This window comes from Ursus arctos, unplaced genomic scaffold (assembly GCF_023065955.2).
Source record: "Ursus arctos isolate Adak ecotype North America unplaced genomic scaffold, UrsArc2.0 scaffold_14, whole genome shotgun sequence".
In the NCBI taxonomy this organism is placed as follows: domain Eukaryota; kingdom Metazoa; phylum Chordata; class Mammalia; order Carnivora; family Ursidae; genus Ursus; species Ursus arctos.
The window spans coordinates 65,131,120-65,146,891 of NW_026622808.1; the positions used below are offsets into that span (position 1 = coordinate 65,131,120).

Genomic DNA, 15,772 nt, shown 5'->3' on the forward strand with positions numbered 1-15,772 from the left:
GCCTCAAACATTTTTTAATCCAAAATTTTAATGCTGAAACTCCAACTTGTCAGATTTCCCAGAGCATAAATCCTCTGACCAGTGTGTGTGCTTTTATTGTTAGAAAATACTTTAACTTCTGAAGCTCTGACCGAAAGAGGAAAGGAGGGAGGAAGGGAGGGGGAGAAGGAGGAAGGAAGAAAGGAGGGGAGAGGGAAAGCTCCATGTTTTCAGCAATGAATTTCCTGATACTAATGCTATGAAAACCTTACAACCATCTTGTGTCCTATAAGGAACCCAGGTGCAATTTTTTATAATCCTCAGTTTCGTTTGTTGTAACTAACTTTACATACTCATTTAATCCTCGCAGCTCTATGATGTGGGTAGGTTTAGTTTTCTTCCTCACTTTAGAGATGAGGAAACTGAGGCAGAAAGCGGTAGAGTGACTTGCCTGAGCTTACAGTTAGTGAATGGCAGACCCAGGGTTCAAGTTAAGGCAGTTGGGCTCTGGAGTGCATGCTCCTGGCCACTCTGTCCTGCTGTTCTCACTGCAGTTATCGTAGGTGTGGGGTGTTGCAGTTTCAAATATTCTCTCCCATGGCTTCATCAACCAGTAAATAAACTGTGTGGATAAAACCAGTATTTGGTTATCTAAACTAAATATTCCACATGCCTTATGGCCAGAAACAGCCACAGCATCTTGGTTCACATCTTTGTCCATATTTTAGGCCTAGATCTTATAATAACCATTCTACTGTCTCACTTGTGAAGTTGAAGCCTTGCCAGGTTACCTGCAGGTGTTTTCCAAGGCTGTGAGCGTGGGCCAGCGAATGTGCAGGAAAGTGTTGGAGTGAGGTAGGATTCAGGAATACCCTCTGTGCTTCCACTCAAGGCTGTGTGGAGATTTGGTTGCCAGGTATTTCTTTCCTGGTCCCCTAATGCCCCCACACTGTTGCTGGTGAGAGAGGTCCTTTTACAGCTGCCATGTAAGGAGCTCAAGCATAAAGAAGTCATTCCTAATTATTACCACAGCGGGCAGTGTCATGGGGTAATGGCCAGGGCAAAGGGAATGATGCTTTTGCCTGAGAACAACAGGGGCCCAGCTCCTGCCGAGAACCTCAGATATATAAATTGAGGGAATGCATAGAGGCAAGGTAAGTACCAAAGAGAAGTGTCTTGTACTCTTGGGGAACCTCAGGCCCCCACTACCTTTGCTTCAGACTGAATAAGCACCCTGCTTAGCAGGCTCTGTCTTCATCGAGCCCATCTCACATGGCCCATCCGGGCTAATTACAATCAGTAGCAGTAGCAAAAGTACCGTTTTGTATTTTATTGTTTACAAAGTGTTTTAACTTGCACTGTCTCATTTGATCTTCACAACAAACCTGTGAAGCAAGTGATACGTTTTACAGATGAAGAGGTTCAGAGAGGTCTAGAGTATAGTGGCACAGATAGCACCTTTATCAACGTCAGCAGACTTTCTCCTGTACCTTAGGAGAGAACGGGGGGCAGAAGGAAGTCTGTGTGTCCTTTGGGGGATAGGTAGCAGTAATATTTAATCTCTGATATGCATCAGAATCGCCTGGGGGGAAGTTTAAAAAATAAAGGTGCATGGATCTTACCTCAGATGTAACATAAGAGAATCCCAAGTCTGGGTACCTAGCATTTGAATTTTAGAAAAGGAAAACTCCACAGTCAATTCTGATGTGCCCCAAAGGTTGAGAAACACTTGCATTTAGAGTTCTTCTAAATGTATAGAACAGTCTAAGTCTCATTCCCATCAAAGTAAAGCAAGTAAATATTCCCATGGAGAAAACAAATCTAAGATTTGGTCCCTGATCTCCAGGAATTTCTAATCTGGTTGGGATAAGACATGTGCACAGGCAAAGACACTGAACATCATGACACTGGTCCCCCAGTGTCTAAAACCTGAATAGACAGAGTATCAGAGCAGTCCCCCAAGAGAGGCAGGGGGAGGACATAGAAGGCAGGTTTGGGTCAGTGAGGTGATCAGTTTGGCCAGAGCAAATCATTCTCATGAGCAAGACGTGGGAGATAAAACTTCTCATATAGGCAGAAGCCGTATCATACAGGGCTTTCCCGGCCAGGCTGAGGAACCACGGATGAACCCTTGGCAGTAGATAGATTTGGAGGGTTTTAAAGCAGAATGTAATCAGACATGTTTTATAAACAACCCCCATTTTAATGATGAAGAAATAAATAGATGAGGGTAATTACTTCAGACCCAGTGCTCCCTTGGTGGACTAGATCTGGATGGTGAGTCTTACCCAGATTCTGTTCCGATGATCACAATCAGCGCTCCTTCTCAGTGCAGAGGGGGTACAGTGCATACACGCTGTCCTACGCTCATGCTCACTGTATTGTTTACTTACTGTCAGTGAAGTCAGTCAGAGTTTTCATCAACCTTAACCATTTTTTGTTTCTCTCCCCACTTTCAGATAATGATACTTTATATTGGCATTTTAAAATGGATGTGTTTTGGGGACCACATTCACACAGGTTGAGGCTGTGCTGGTCTTGGAGCGAGTGATGGATGGGAGGAGGGAGCCTGACAGCTACCCAGATGGCAGCTCTGCGCTTGAGACTTCGCACACACGTTCATTTAATTTTCCTAAGAATCTCGTGAGACCAAGAAACGGAGACTCAGCAAAATTCAGTAAACTTACCCAGAGGCACACAGCTAAGAAGGGGCAGAGCTGGGATTTGAACCCACTTCAACCAGACGCCCCCACCCCCACCCCCCGCCACCATACTTTTCTACTAAGCATGGTGCTTTACCATGACAGGGGCACCCCTGGATAAAATTCCTTCTCCACCAGTACACTGGTAGAGAGCTAGCATGTCTGAACTCCACTGCCTTCCTTTTGTTTATTCATTCAGTAAACAAGTGAAGATGATACATCCACCTCCCTCATCAGGACATTTTTTTAAGATTTTATTTATTTGAGAGAGAGAGACAAGGATAGTGACAGCACAAGCAGGGAGTACAGGGAGAAGCAGGCTCCCCACTGAGCAGGGAGCCTGATGTGGGGCTCCATCCCAGCACCCTGGGATCATGACCTGAGTTGAAGGCAGACGCTTAGCCGACTGAGCCACCCAGGTGCCCTGGCACCTTTTTTTTTTTTAAGATTTATTTATTTATTTTGAGAGCGGGCTCCAGCGTGCGTGGGGAGGGGGGAGTAGAAGGAGAGGGAGAGTGAGAGAGAGAATCTTCAGCAGGTGGGTCTGGATCTCATGACGTTGAGATCGTGACCTGAGCCGAAACCAAGAGTCAGACTCTCAACATTTTTAGGGTATTTTAAGGATTAAAGAGATAGAATCCCTGTAAGGGTTTTGGCTTATAGCTCAGCATTACATACCTGCTAAACAGTAGTCCTTATGGCCACTACTAGTGGCTGCTGTGCCAGGTGCCATGCCAGATGCGCTGGGGAACTAGGCCTGAGGAAGTTGTGTCCCTGCCCTGTAAGAGCTCATGGCCCCGTGGAAGAAATGGCCCCCAAATGAATAACGAGCATATAGTGAAAGCAGGACCTCAGCACAGACCCTGCACCTCTGAGGCTTCCCCTCTTGCCTCACAGCAGACATTTCAATGACCTGACAAGCTTGGTTCTGAAAACCATTGTGGGTCCGGGCTTCAACTTGTCAATAACCAGCAGTGTGTTTGGGATATGGCTTTTCCCTCTTTAAAAAGTCAGTATTTGATAGGATCCCTCACCTTCCAATGCCTCACATCTCATTCACCCCTGAGAATGAGGCACAGTTCATTCTGAGTCCTCTCTAGGGGGACCAACACTCTGCAAACACACAAGCATTTCCTAGCATGAAGGCTGCCATGTTAGCATAACTCGAGGGTGCTGTTGTTCTAGGCCACACGTGGGGATTTGAGGGGAAGAATAGTGGAGTGGACAGCTATAGATTGTCAGGTGCCCAGCGGCCTGTTCTTTAACACGGGGATGCTGGTAAAACTGTCTAGCAGAGATGTTGGAGGGAGAGCCCCAGCACATCACCAGTTGTGAGGTAATAGGTGTAGCATGTTCGGCATCTGTAAAGCACCACGCAGAAGTGAGTTGCTATTAGTAAAGATGAGGTGGGGAGGCCAGGAACACCTGAAACAGCTGGAGGGACGAGAATGCTGCTGTGCATACCACATGCTGACGAAGTTCTAACAGAAATCAGAGCGGCTGGCGCCAGCTTGGGAAAGGGTGGCTGAGAACAGCATCAGAGGTGGCGACTCAACCTCAGAGATTACGGATTCGCTGTCAGCGAGAATAGGCCCACATACTAGGTGAGAGGAAAGGCGCGCGGAGTGGTAGGATAGTGGGCAGGAGCAAGCTGCATAAGGGACAGTGAAGACCCTCTACTGCAAGACCCTGCACCCAAGCAGTCTCTTTCTAATGTGCTGCCAGGGCCTGCCAGGGCATCAGCTTTGCATGGTTGTCCCAGGAAGCTTTGTGGGGAATTTTCCCTGCATTTAGTGACTGTAGATTATGACTGCTGGCAACAGTAACAAGTAGATAAACCTTTGAGTGCCTACGGGCCCTTTCTGTCCTTAGTCTTCACCACAACTGCATGAGATAGCAACCATTGTTATTGTCATTGTTTAGAAAGGGACACTGAGGGGCAGAGAGTTTATGTGACTTGCCCCCCCAGGTCATTAGCTAGTAAGTGGCCAAGCCAGGGTTCCACTTCAGAGGGGTCCATCCACTCAGCACAAGCGCTTAACCCAGCACTGTTCTTGGGAGGAGGAGATTTTTATGCCCCCGGGCCCAGTCACCTCCTTTTATCTGCTTGTTTGCTGTTTGGGAACTTTCCTGTGAAAAGGGATAATCGGCAGCAGAGACTGGCGAATCTCTTTGGTGGAGTGTCAGGGAAGCCTGACATCCTAAAGCCAAGAGTTGAGTATTTTTGGGGCCTACCGTCCTTTTGTGTGTTGGCTACTTTCTCCTAACTACAGGTGACTTTGCAGTAATTTGAAACACGATCCTGTGCTCGGAGACACTGGGAAATTCCTGAATAAGCTCAGAACTTGCTAATCAAAAAGGAGTGATGAGCCTCACAGATGAGCCTCATGGAGTTCACCGCTCTGCAGGTTGGCCTAGTGAATCAGCGGAGGATAGGCAAGGCCGTGACACACCTCTCCTGTGTCTGCACAGGCTGGGAGGGGCTTGGAACAGAAGCAGTCATGCCCCAAGGCAACAGACATGATGTTCACGGAATTTAGACTAAATTCTATCAAAATGGCCCACCCAATTTTAAAAGTGTTTACGGGGCAATTCCATGTCACTGTGAATAATGAATTCAAACAAACCTCAGCCTTCAGACCAGCCTATTGAATGCTAGCTGTGTGTCCTCTACTCTGAGTCTGACGTGCCCGCCCTCCAGCACAGCCATGTCAGTCATGGCAGGGCTGCCAGGAGATGTAGGCAGGCAGAGATCACCCACACTATTTTGATTCAGTGTTTGAAAGCACCTTTTCACAAATTAATAGACAGCTCTGGATCTAGAATCAAACAGAGCAGAGGTCAAGTCCCAGCCAGCCACCCATCAGCCATATGACCTCAAGCCACTTGCTTTTCCTGTCTCCGCCTTGTCTCCCCACCTGTAAAATGGACAGACTGAGACTTCTTAGGGCTTTTTCAGAGGGGCTAATGGAATTGTGTGATCACACTTTGTAAAGAACCTAGAAAATGTTGGTGATGTAATTTTGTGTCATATAGGAAATGCTTTCTCCAGTCCTGTAACACCCAACTCAGGTCCTTCCTGAGAAGATCCCCAAGTTGTAAGGATCAACCAGAAATCATGATGATGGTTTGCAAATGTTTGGCCTATAAACTAAAATTAGTATCTTTCCCTCATCATTCTTTGGTGGAGGGATGGGGGGAGGAAGGGGATGTCCAATTCTGTTAAAATGATCTTCCTAAAATTCTTACCCAACCATGATTTTACCCTCTATCCTGGTGACCCATCACATGCAAGGCATATCCATCTAGCTTGTCTCTAGGCCTAGAGAGAGGAAGGGGGAGGATGCTTTCTAATTTGTACCATATGCAAGACCCCTTCCCCGTGTACCTTTGGGCAGAGGTGAAGCACTCTGCAGTGTTTGATTTAGAGTAATGGGGAAATCTGGCCTGCCTGTCCTCTGGGAGCCCTAAATGTTGATTTGCCTTTGGGAAGTCAGGGGCTTTGGTGAAACCTGATTTACTGCGTCGCCTGGTACCGATTTCCTTTCACATACTCTAAAGGAAGTGCTCTGGTAATATTGGCAAAGGTTTTAAAATGTCAGCTCTGGAAATGAAACTGCACCTTGTGATGTTAGAATAATTATACCACACTCGATCTCTGATTACAGCCAAAACAACAGTTGCTAAATCCGGCTAACATGGAAAAACTAGACAAGAAAGGGAAAATTCAACCAAACCCGTGGAGAAGGGGGACACAAAATCTTGTATTTCCACTTGTCTGGTTCTAACTGGAACACCTTGTGACCCCGAGCCCAGGCCCCCACCTCTTTGTTTTCTGTAGCCATGAGCACGGCATGTTGGCACTAGCTGTGGGAGTTCTATGATTTAACAATGAGTTGAAAGAACTGCTTTTATCATTTCAAGTATGAAGCCCCAGGCCAAAACAGGCAAAATAGTTTGTAAAAGTCTTGGTTCAAACACAGTTTGAAGCATTCTCTGTTTTTCTCACACGTGTCTCCATCAAAAGGAGACCCACGCCTCTCCCCTGTTCTGTGCGCCCTACCTCTGATGGTCTGCCTGGCAGGCTCCCCCGCCTTAGCAGACTGACCCAGTTCACTGCCCCCCATCCCCTCCCATTAACAGAAGATGAAGCAGGCATTTCCTTCCAGCCACTGACAGGGCAGCCCATTCCACTGCTGGCACCACCGGGGAAATCTGCATCGGAGAGCTGAAAAATGGGGTTAGGGTCTCCTTGACCGTGGCATGTTAGAGAAACAGAAGAGTGCCAGATGAAATGGTGGCAGCTGCTGCATGTTTCTCAGAAAAGCAGAAGAATTCTAACAAAGAATGTACAGTCTGTTCTTAATGCTACTAATAAATAACATGCATTCTGAGTCCATAGCAGACCCCCCCGTCATCTTCAGGTGAGGGTCCCTGCTCTATACATCATTAAGAACACAGCTTTTTATCAGTGGGCAGATGCTTAAAAGGCACAGCAACAAACCCACATATTCTGTGTCGTCCCCAGCTGCTTCAGGATTTAGGATGGAACTTACGGACATGTATTCCTCTGGCTGTTCAAATCTCACATTAGCTATTTCCTGGGGAGTAGAGAAAAGTGCCCCTCCCCTTTGCTCTGAGTGATTGACTTCATGCATTAGAGATTTGCAGCAAATCCTTGGTGGGAGTTTTTACCGCCGGGCCCTGGTATTTGGTAGGTACTCACTTGTTTGTTGGTTGACCATCTTTTACCCATCCAGTACGAATATTTCGTTAGAGACTTTTTTGAAGCAGAGGACCAGGGACTGAGAAACTTTGTAGCCTTTATTTCCTCCCATATAAAATAGATTCACCTCTCACAGGACGATTTTGAGGATCTACAGTGTTACTGTGCTAGTTGATGAGACTTGTTGAAAGGGAGAACCGTTTGTCCCGGCTCAGAATGTCTCTGTCCTCTAAATTCATAGACATCCACACCAAGCTGTTCTCCAGTTCTCTGCAGACACCGCCTGCACGTCCTGCTAGTCAATCCGATTCTGACACTGTCTACCTGGAGGTGGTGTCAGATCCCACAGGTTAGGGGCTCAGTCTCGCAGAACTGCCCCTCCATCACACCCCCCCAACTTAAGATGCCACTTGCAAATGTAGGCCCCCAAATTACCCACAATCTCTGTCTGACCTGGCTTACAAATTAAGGGATTCCCATGACGCCCTCCCCGGATTCCGTGATTTGCTAAAGCAGCTCACAGAACTCAGGAAAACAGTTTACTTACCAGTTACTGGTTTATTATAAAAAGATAGAACTCAGAGGGCGCCTGGGTGGCTCAGTTGTTGAGCGTCTGACTTGGTTTCAGCTCAGGTTGAGATCTCAGGGTCATGGGATTGAGCCCTGCATCCGGCTCTATGCTGCTTGGGAGTCTCTGCCTCTCCCTCGCCTTCTGCCCCTCCCCCTCCCCATGTTTTCTCTCTCTTTCTAAAATAAGTAAACAAAATCTTAAAAAAAAAAAAGATGAAACTCAGGAACAGCCAGATAGAAGAGACCATAAAGCAAGGTATGTGGGAAGAGGGGCGGAGCTTCCGTGACCTCTGGGAGCCTGCCACCCCCCCAGCACCTCGGGTGTTCAACCTGAAGCCCACCAAACCCCATACCCTAGGGGGGTTTTATGAAGAATTCATTGTGTAGGCATGGTTGATTATTGATTATTAACTAAATCTCCAGCTCCTCTCCCCTCCCCCAAGGATGGCAGGTGGGTTTGCAAGTTCCAAGTTTCTAACATGGCTTGGTCTTTCTGGGGACCAGCCCCCATCCTGAAGCCATCCGGGAGCCCACCAAGACTCACCTCGTTAGAACAGATGCTCCTGTCACCCAGGAAATTCCGAACATTTTAGGAGTGTAGCCAGCAGCCACAGACAAAGACCAAAATACATATTTCTTTTTTGTTGGTGGTGTTTATCCATTTATTTATGTATTAAATGTCTACTGAATCCTTCCTTTGACCGAGACTCTGAGTAGGTACTAAGGGCACAGATGAAAGAGAATTCTTGCCTTCAGGGAGTTTCCAGCCTAATCATCTCATTCACATTTTTTCTTCTATAATTAAGCTGTCAGCTTTTATCCTTCAGACCTATTTTCTTCTTCAGGCTCCCAAAACTTTCTAGGGCAAGCAAGTATTCCACTCAGGTTTCCCTTTCTCCATGAAACTTTCCCAGTCCGAGCGAGGCTCTGCATTTCAGTGTCTCCAACTATAAAGCCCAAAGGGAGCTAACAATATTTTCAAAGATTCTTATGAGGTTAAAGCAAAAAATAAAAAAAGGCTTTATACCTTTAGGAAAGATTTACCAAGCAGGTGACACTTTACTGTCAGCTCTAAGATGTGTTTGCCTGGAGAAATTCTTGTTTTGTTTTGTCTTTTTGTTTATTTATTGTTTTTCAGTAACAACTTTACTGAAATACTTCACATGTCATACAATTTACCCACTAAAAGTGTACAGTTTTTAGTATTTTCACAGAGTTGTGCAGCTATCACCACAATCAGTTTTAGAACATTTTCATCACCCTAAAAAGAAGTGCATACTTGCTGGCAGCCACTCAACTCTTCTTTCTTTTATCAATATATTTCTTACTATACACAATAAATATATTGTACTCAGTAAACCGTAAAATGCTGTGCCAATACAGATGTGATTATTGCTGCTCTTTTTTCCAAATTCACAGGCAGAGAGTGAGATTCTGTAGCCTTGGACCATAATCTTCACTCATGGTAGAATTTTGACTTTGTTTTTAAATTCCCAACTTACAAACAATGAGATTTTTAATAATGTCTCTGATTCCTTCTGTTACAGTTTTCAAATTGGTTATTATTGGCATATAGCGAAACCATTGATTGTCATATGTTGCTTATATGTCCAACAGCTTTGTTGACCTACCTCATTAGTTTTCACAGTTTGTCTGAAAATCCTTTTATTATTTATGTATTATTTATTTTTAAAGGGTTTATTTTTAAGTAATCTCTATACCCATCATGGGGCTCAAACTCACAACCCCAAGATCAAGAGTTGCACTCTCTACCAACTGAGCCAGCCAGGCACCCCTGAAAATCCTTTCAGATTCTCCACATAGACTGTCATATCTTTTTTCAACTAATGGTAGTTTGGGCTCTTCTTCAATTTGTATACCTCCTTCTTGCTTTTTCTGGTTTCATTACATTGGCTAAGGCTTCTAAAATAACGTTGAATCAAAGCACTAACAGCAGATTCCTTGAATTGTTCTTGGCTTTACTGAGAATGCTTCTCAAGCTTTACCATTTTCATGATATCCGCTGTAGGTTTTATTAGATTAAGGAAGCTTCCTTTTGTCACAGATTTGCCGTTTTCCTGAAATTGTGAGTGAATGTTAATTTCTGATCTATTAAGATGTTTACATTTTTTATCCTTTTAAAAAATGGATGGTGTGGTATACTAAGATACTCGATTTTTTTTTATGTTGAGCTATCTTTGCATTCCTGAGATACTGTCATTCTCCTCTACCTGTCCCTGAATCACTATCTCCTGTAGTTAAGAATTTGCATTCCTGGGAACTCCTGGGATATCAGTGACACTGGATTATTTTTCATGTTATGCAGATGCCTCACAACATTTATCAGTGTGTAGCAGGATTGGGTTGGAAGGAACGCAGGCATTTGTGTTTGTGGGCACAATTGTTAAAGTGTAGGACCCCACAGAGTTTAAGCAAACATCAAAGTTTGAGAAAATTATATCCTAGAAAGCACTTTAACTGCACTGGAAACAGTACTCTACCTTCCTGCTTTAGTAGTTCTCACCCTTATCTATGCAGAAATGCAACAGGGAAACCGATTTGGTATATATCCTGTTTCTGTGCCTATTGGCTTGAATCATTAAATCTTCCCCACTTTGCCTGTTGCTTGAAGGTCACCTATGCATTCATTTCTACTTCAGTTGTGGGCTTGCTATCACCTTCTCATTTTGGGGACCATGGGAATATATGCAGCAAAGTAAACAAACACTTTAATGAAGTATGGTTCTGTTTACCATTCTAATTTCACAAGAAAACGTTTTCTATGTTGAACCCTGTTTTCAGCCCACAAGAATGTTGACTTCATTCAACCGATCTCTACTGAGCTACTATTGTTAAATCAGCAAGTGTCAGCCCCAGTCCAGGTATATCCAAGTTTCAGTGGCACATACCTTACAAAAGCATAAGTCATCTCTCCTGCCTTCAGGGAGCTTAGAGTCAGTCATTTATTATCACTAATATCTAGTGAGTCAGATGGCCATGTACCTTCTTTGTGCCATTCACCATCAGAGACCTCAAGAAGACTGCAGTACAGAAGGCTTGTCTCTGACATCACAGTGTAACATCAAGTCCAGTAGAAGAGCCAATACAAAGTGCGCGTAGAAAATGTTAAACAACAAATTCAACTGAGTATATTTTAAAGATCTGATTGGCTTTTTTGGGTGATTTATGAATCAGGCAGCCTCCCATCCAGCAACAGAAAGGAGCTGTATTGCAGAAAAGGAAAGATTTTTAAAATCTTTTTAAAGATTTTTAAAGAGGAAACAGAAAAAAAGAAATTATTAACAAAGAAAACATTGTTTTAGGCAAGGATGCCCTCTTCAGGGGAATGAAAGGGGTCTGTCAGCAGATTACCTCCTCATGCTAACCAGGAATTTCCAGGTTGACTGGTTAAAGGTCACATTTAGGGGGAGTTGTAACTGCACTTAGGTCGGGTAGTAAGTCTTGGTTTGCTGATATGGGGCTTAGCACAAGTGACTCCATTTCAGATCTGTTGTTTCTTTTTAATAAAAGTTAAAAGCAACATTATAAGACTGAGGTCACAATTCAAGGACACAAGAGAAGTCATAAATGGAATGTTGTTGAACTTTCATAAGTACATAAGCCATCAGATATGGGGGCAAGAGAGGTGGGAGAAGGCTTTCTGCACAACAGATAGGAATTGCAAAGGTGGGCCTTGGGGGACATTTTGGTGAGAAAAATATTGCCTTGAAAGTAGGGAATGGTACATTCGGATGACAGTGGGAACCATCCAGTGCAGCTAGACAAGAGGGCTTATGAACGTCGTGGAAGGAAGGACTAGGAATTAAGAGCCCGAGGGGACATTCAAAAGCCAGCCTGGGTAAGGAGTTTGTATTTCCCCCTGAGGACACTGGGGCAGGGGTGACTCTGTGACATTGTCACCTTCAGACACCAGCTCTCTCCCCTGCTCTTTGCCCTGTTCTTGCCTCACTATGACTGACAAGAGAGGAGGAGCCTGCAGCCTTCTCTCATACTCGTTCCTTTTTCATTTGAAAGCAGTGGAGCAGGTGTGCTCTTGGCGTTTGTGGCAGTGCACCTTGCTCTGGCTGGGGCGGGAAAGAGGGGCGCAGTGGGGCGGGCGGGTTAGAGGCAGGTCTAAGGACCACACGGCCCATGCAGAGAGAGCCGGCACGAATGTACTGTAACATCCCCCTGACCTCAGCAGACATGACTAAACAAACTGTCTGCTCTGAACAATTCATCCAGTTGTCACAAGGCGAGCAAGGCCTCGCAAGCAGCAACACGTTCTCCACAGGAACAGTCCTTGGGTGTGTGTGTGCGGACTTCCTTCTGTTGAATGCGTTGCCAGCCGATGTGTTGAACACGCTAAGATAAACTTTGAAGGAAGTGCAACCTTTTGAATTTAAAGAGCCACAGTGACCTGGGTTATGTCTTCCCAGAAGTTACTTCCAGAACTGCTTTGCTTGGTTTTCTAAGAAACTTGGATGCTGAATTGGGAAGTAATGATTTGCTTTAGTTGAAAACAAATGCAAGAAAGGATCAAATTCTTTTCTACTAGTACCCAACCTGGACCTCATCATGAAATGTGCCCCCTCCTCTGCCTTCCCAACTGCCCCATCCATCGGTGACTCCCATTTAGCCATGATCTTTTTCTCTCCGATTTGCTTTGGTGATGAATAGTAACTCATTTGATTTATTCCTTAAAATGAGGACTGCCTTCCTCCCTGGGTGTCCCCTCCCCACTGGAGTATGGAGTTAGGCAGAGCCAGCTTCACCTCCCTCAGCCCAGTGCTCTCAGCTAATAGGTTACAGTCAGGACTAAAACCCAATTGTTCTGATCTGGGCCTGGCACTTGGGGAGCAGGGGGCTGTGCATGGTCCCCAGCCAATGCTAGGGTCCCGGAGGAAGCAGGGAGGAAGAGTGTGAGGGTGGGGAACTAGGCCTGCTGTCCTGCCTGAGAGGTGGGAGGACCTGGGGACAGGAGGGGACCTCACTCTCACTTCATGTTGGCACTTACTTACCTCTCAGCCTGGGCATGCAACCTGCATGGCAAGGCAAACATCTTCCTCCCAGGGGCACACCACCTCCTTGCACCAGGCCTTTGCTGCATGGCACTGAGAGTGTCACCCTTTTGTAATCCTCCTTAAGCCCAAGGAATAGTCAAATGGTCTACAAGTCTGTGTGTCAGCTTTCACTCAACTTTACTGTAACAGCACAGCATTTGGAAGCTTCTTAAATAGCTAAAACTAGGCCTAATAAGAATAGTAATAACAGCACCTAACATTTATTGCATACTTGTTGTGTGCCAAGCACTGTTCCAAACACTTTGCTGGCAGCAAATTCAGTCAATTTAATTTAATCATCAAATTCAATTATTTGATTTTCCCCAGAATCATCGTGTAGAAAGCGACAACTTGTTACGACTTAGAAATGGCAAGATTGCATGTCTCACCTACAGACAGATGAGTCCATCACTAAGCCTCCTGGGCTAGGCAGTGTGCGGGCCTGCAGGCCCGGGGGGTGGGGGTGAGGGCCCTGCCCTCAGTGCTTGGGCAGCAAACTGGTAAGAAGAGAATTGACACTGCATGGCTTGTTCTTTTATTCCTTCATTCCGCAAGCATTTGTTGAAGCCGACTTGCTGATGTATGTCTGGTTTATAATTTACTGAGCCGTTATTAGCAGTGCGAGATGCTGCAGGCACACAGTGGAGGCGCAGCCGCTGGTCTGGAGCACATCACCTGCAGAGGTGCCCTGTGCTGGGCACCCAGGAGGGGAGAAAGACAGAGAGCGGGGTCTGGAAGGATGAGTTGGAGGTACAGTGAGGGAGGTGGGATGGGTCATTGAGAACACAGGCCTCTCTCCCAAAGTTAAAAATCGTACCATCTTCCTGTGGGCTGAGAACGGATCGGGGTGACCTAAGAGTGGTGTTCACCACAGTGCCCACCAGGCAGGAAAAACGAGCTTGGTCGTTAAAAGAGTAAAAGGGCTCTGACGGAGGCCCTGAGTTTTATTCATTTGTCTGTGCACCATCCCCTAGCTCCTGCTGTTGGAATTGGCTCCTAGAAGCTGGGTACCCGAGTGCTAAGCTGGAGGGTTTCCCAGAAGGGTGGAGAAGAGGAGCAGGCCCCAGCATGAGAGGGGAGGGCTGGAGGAAGGGCCCCGAGACAGGAACAGCCTAGAGGGGAGTCTTTGTGCAGAGCGGAGAGGGAGGGTATGGGCTTAGAGCTTCTACACCCGGAGTCCCTGACCTCAAGCCTCCCGCCCCCCCAACACTCCCCCCCCCCCCCCCGCCAGTGCCGCCTGGGGGCCTGATCTGCCTGGAGTGATCTCTCTCTCTGGTGGCCACACTGGGCTGTTGTCCCCCCGGCCCTACTCTCCGGGCTCCTTTCATCATCATGGTGCATGTGCATTTAAACTCAGTAAGACCGGTGCCAATGAAAACAAAGAAAATGATCTCTTAGCGGTTATTTATATTGTAAACCTCCTCTGGAGTGACTTTTTTCCTAGTTGAGCTTGCAATAACTTATTAAGAAAGATAAAGTGATTTTTAAGTGTGATTTTTAAAGAGCTAGGCCCATCCATGAGCTTGCTTTGTGTTATTCTTCTGCTTGGGTTTGATGCTGCTCCCAGTGTGAACTTTGGTTTACCTCCTTCTCGGGGTAGTTTGGGGCCACTGAGAAAGCGCCGTTCTGTGAAAATAGTCACCTATGACATACATACATTGAAGCAGAAACTCTTTTCTGAAAAGACTGAAAACTGTCTTTAAAAACTACTTTCTGAGAAGATATGGAGCTGGAAGACATGGAGCTGATTCTTTAAGTTTTAGTTTTTGAAGCCACAGTTGTTCATTTGTTCTTTGTTAACCAAAAGGCAGCCTCCTGGACTTCGGGCCTGGTGTTTATCAACAAACTGAGAAAAAGAGAAAAAACGAAAGAAACTAGAAGCAGGAAACACTGAATTGTTTATAAAGTGGATTTTTTAAAATGTATTTTTTTTTTAAGATTTTATTTGAGAGAGTGAGAGAGGAAGCAGAAGCAGGGGGGAAGGGCAAAAGAAGAGGGAGAAGCAGATTCTCCGTTGAGCAAGGAGCCCGATGCGGGGCTTCTCGATCTCAGGACCCTGGGATCATGACCTGAGCTGAAAGCAGACACTTAACCGACTGAGCCACCCAGGCGCCCCTAAAAATGTATTTATGAAGAAATTGAACTACCCTTCTTTTCTGCTCTTAAAATTTTAATCTCTTTCAAGTTATGGCAATTTAAAAAACTTGTATCTAAAGGTCCAGGTTTCCATCAGAATGTGTAGCCATGAAGGAGCACTCAAGAATTACAGTATTTTTGAGCAGTCTGGGCTGGAAAAGTACTGACCAAAGAGGAGAGCCTCAGGCTGGGGCCCTAGGGCTCCATGCCTTCTCCTCCCTCCTAGTGAAAAGCTGCATGTCTAACCAGCTGGCATGGCTATCCCGCTCTGCCAGGCCATGTATCCTCTTCACCTGTAGCTGAGGATGTTCAATCTGAACAAAAAGGAACTTGGGATTCTAACAACACACAGTGAAATGCTTCTAGAGTCTTAACACTGTGCCCTTCTGCTGTAAGTTGGACTTCGCTTCTGTGGCAGCAGGCAGATGTTCTGCACAAGCATCTATATTTAGGTGTGGGCATGAGATTGCCAAGGTAAAGAAAGGCATGGTTGGTGTCACCTCAGCATGCTTTTTGTCTTGGAACAGAGGCCCTGTGTTGCCCCGGGGGTTGGACACTCTCACGGAGGAGAAGGCCTCTGCCCAAAGCCTGGGCAG

The 15,772-nt window shown here is 45.8% G+C and overlaps 1 protein-coding gene across 4 annotated transcripts in view; it reads left to right on the forward strand.

Moving 5' to 3' along the window:
• ATG7 (autophagy related 7) overlaps positions 1 to 15,772 on the forward strand; it is a 233,706-nt gene that overhangs the window by 196,571 nt on the left and 21,363 nt on the right. The window lies entirely within an intron of this gene.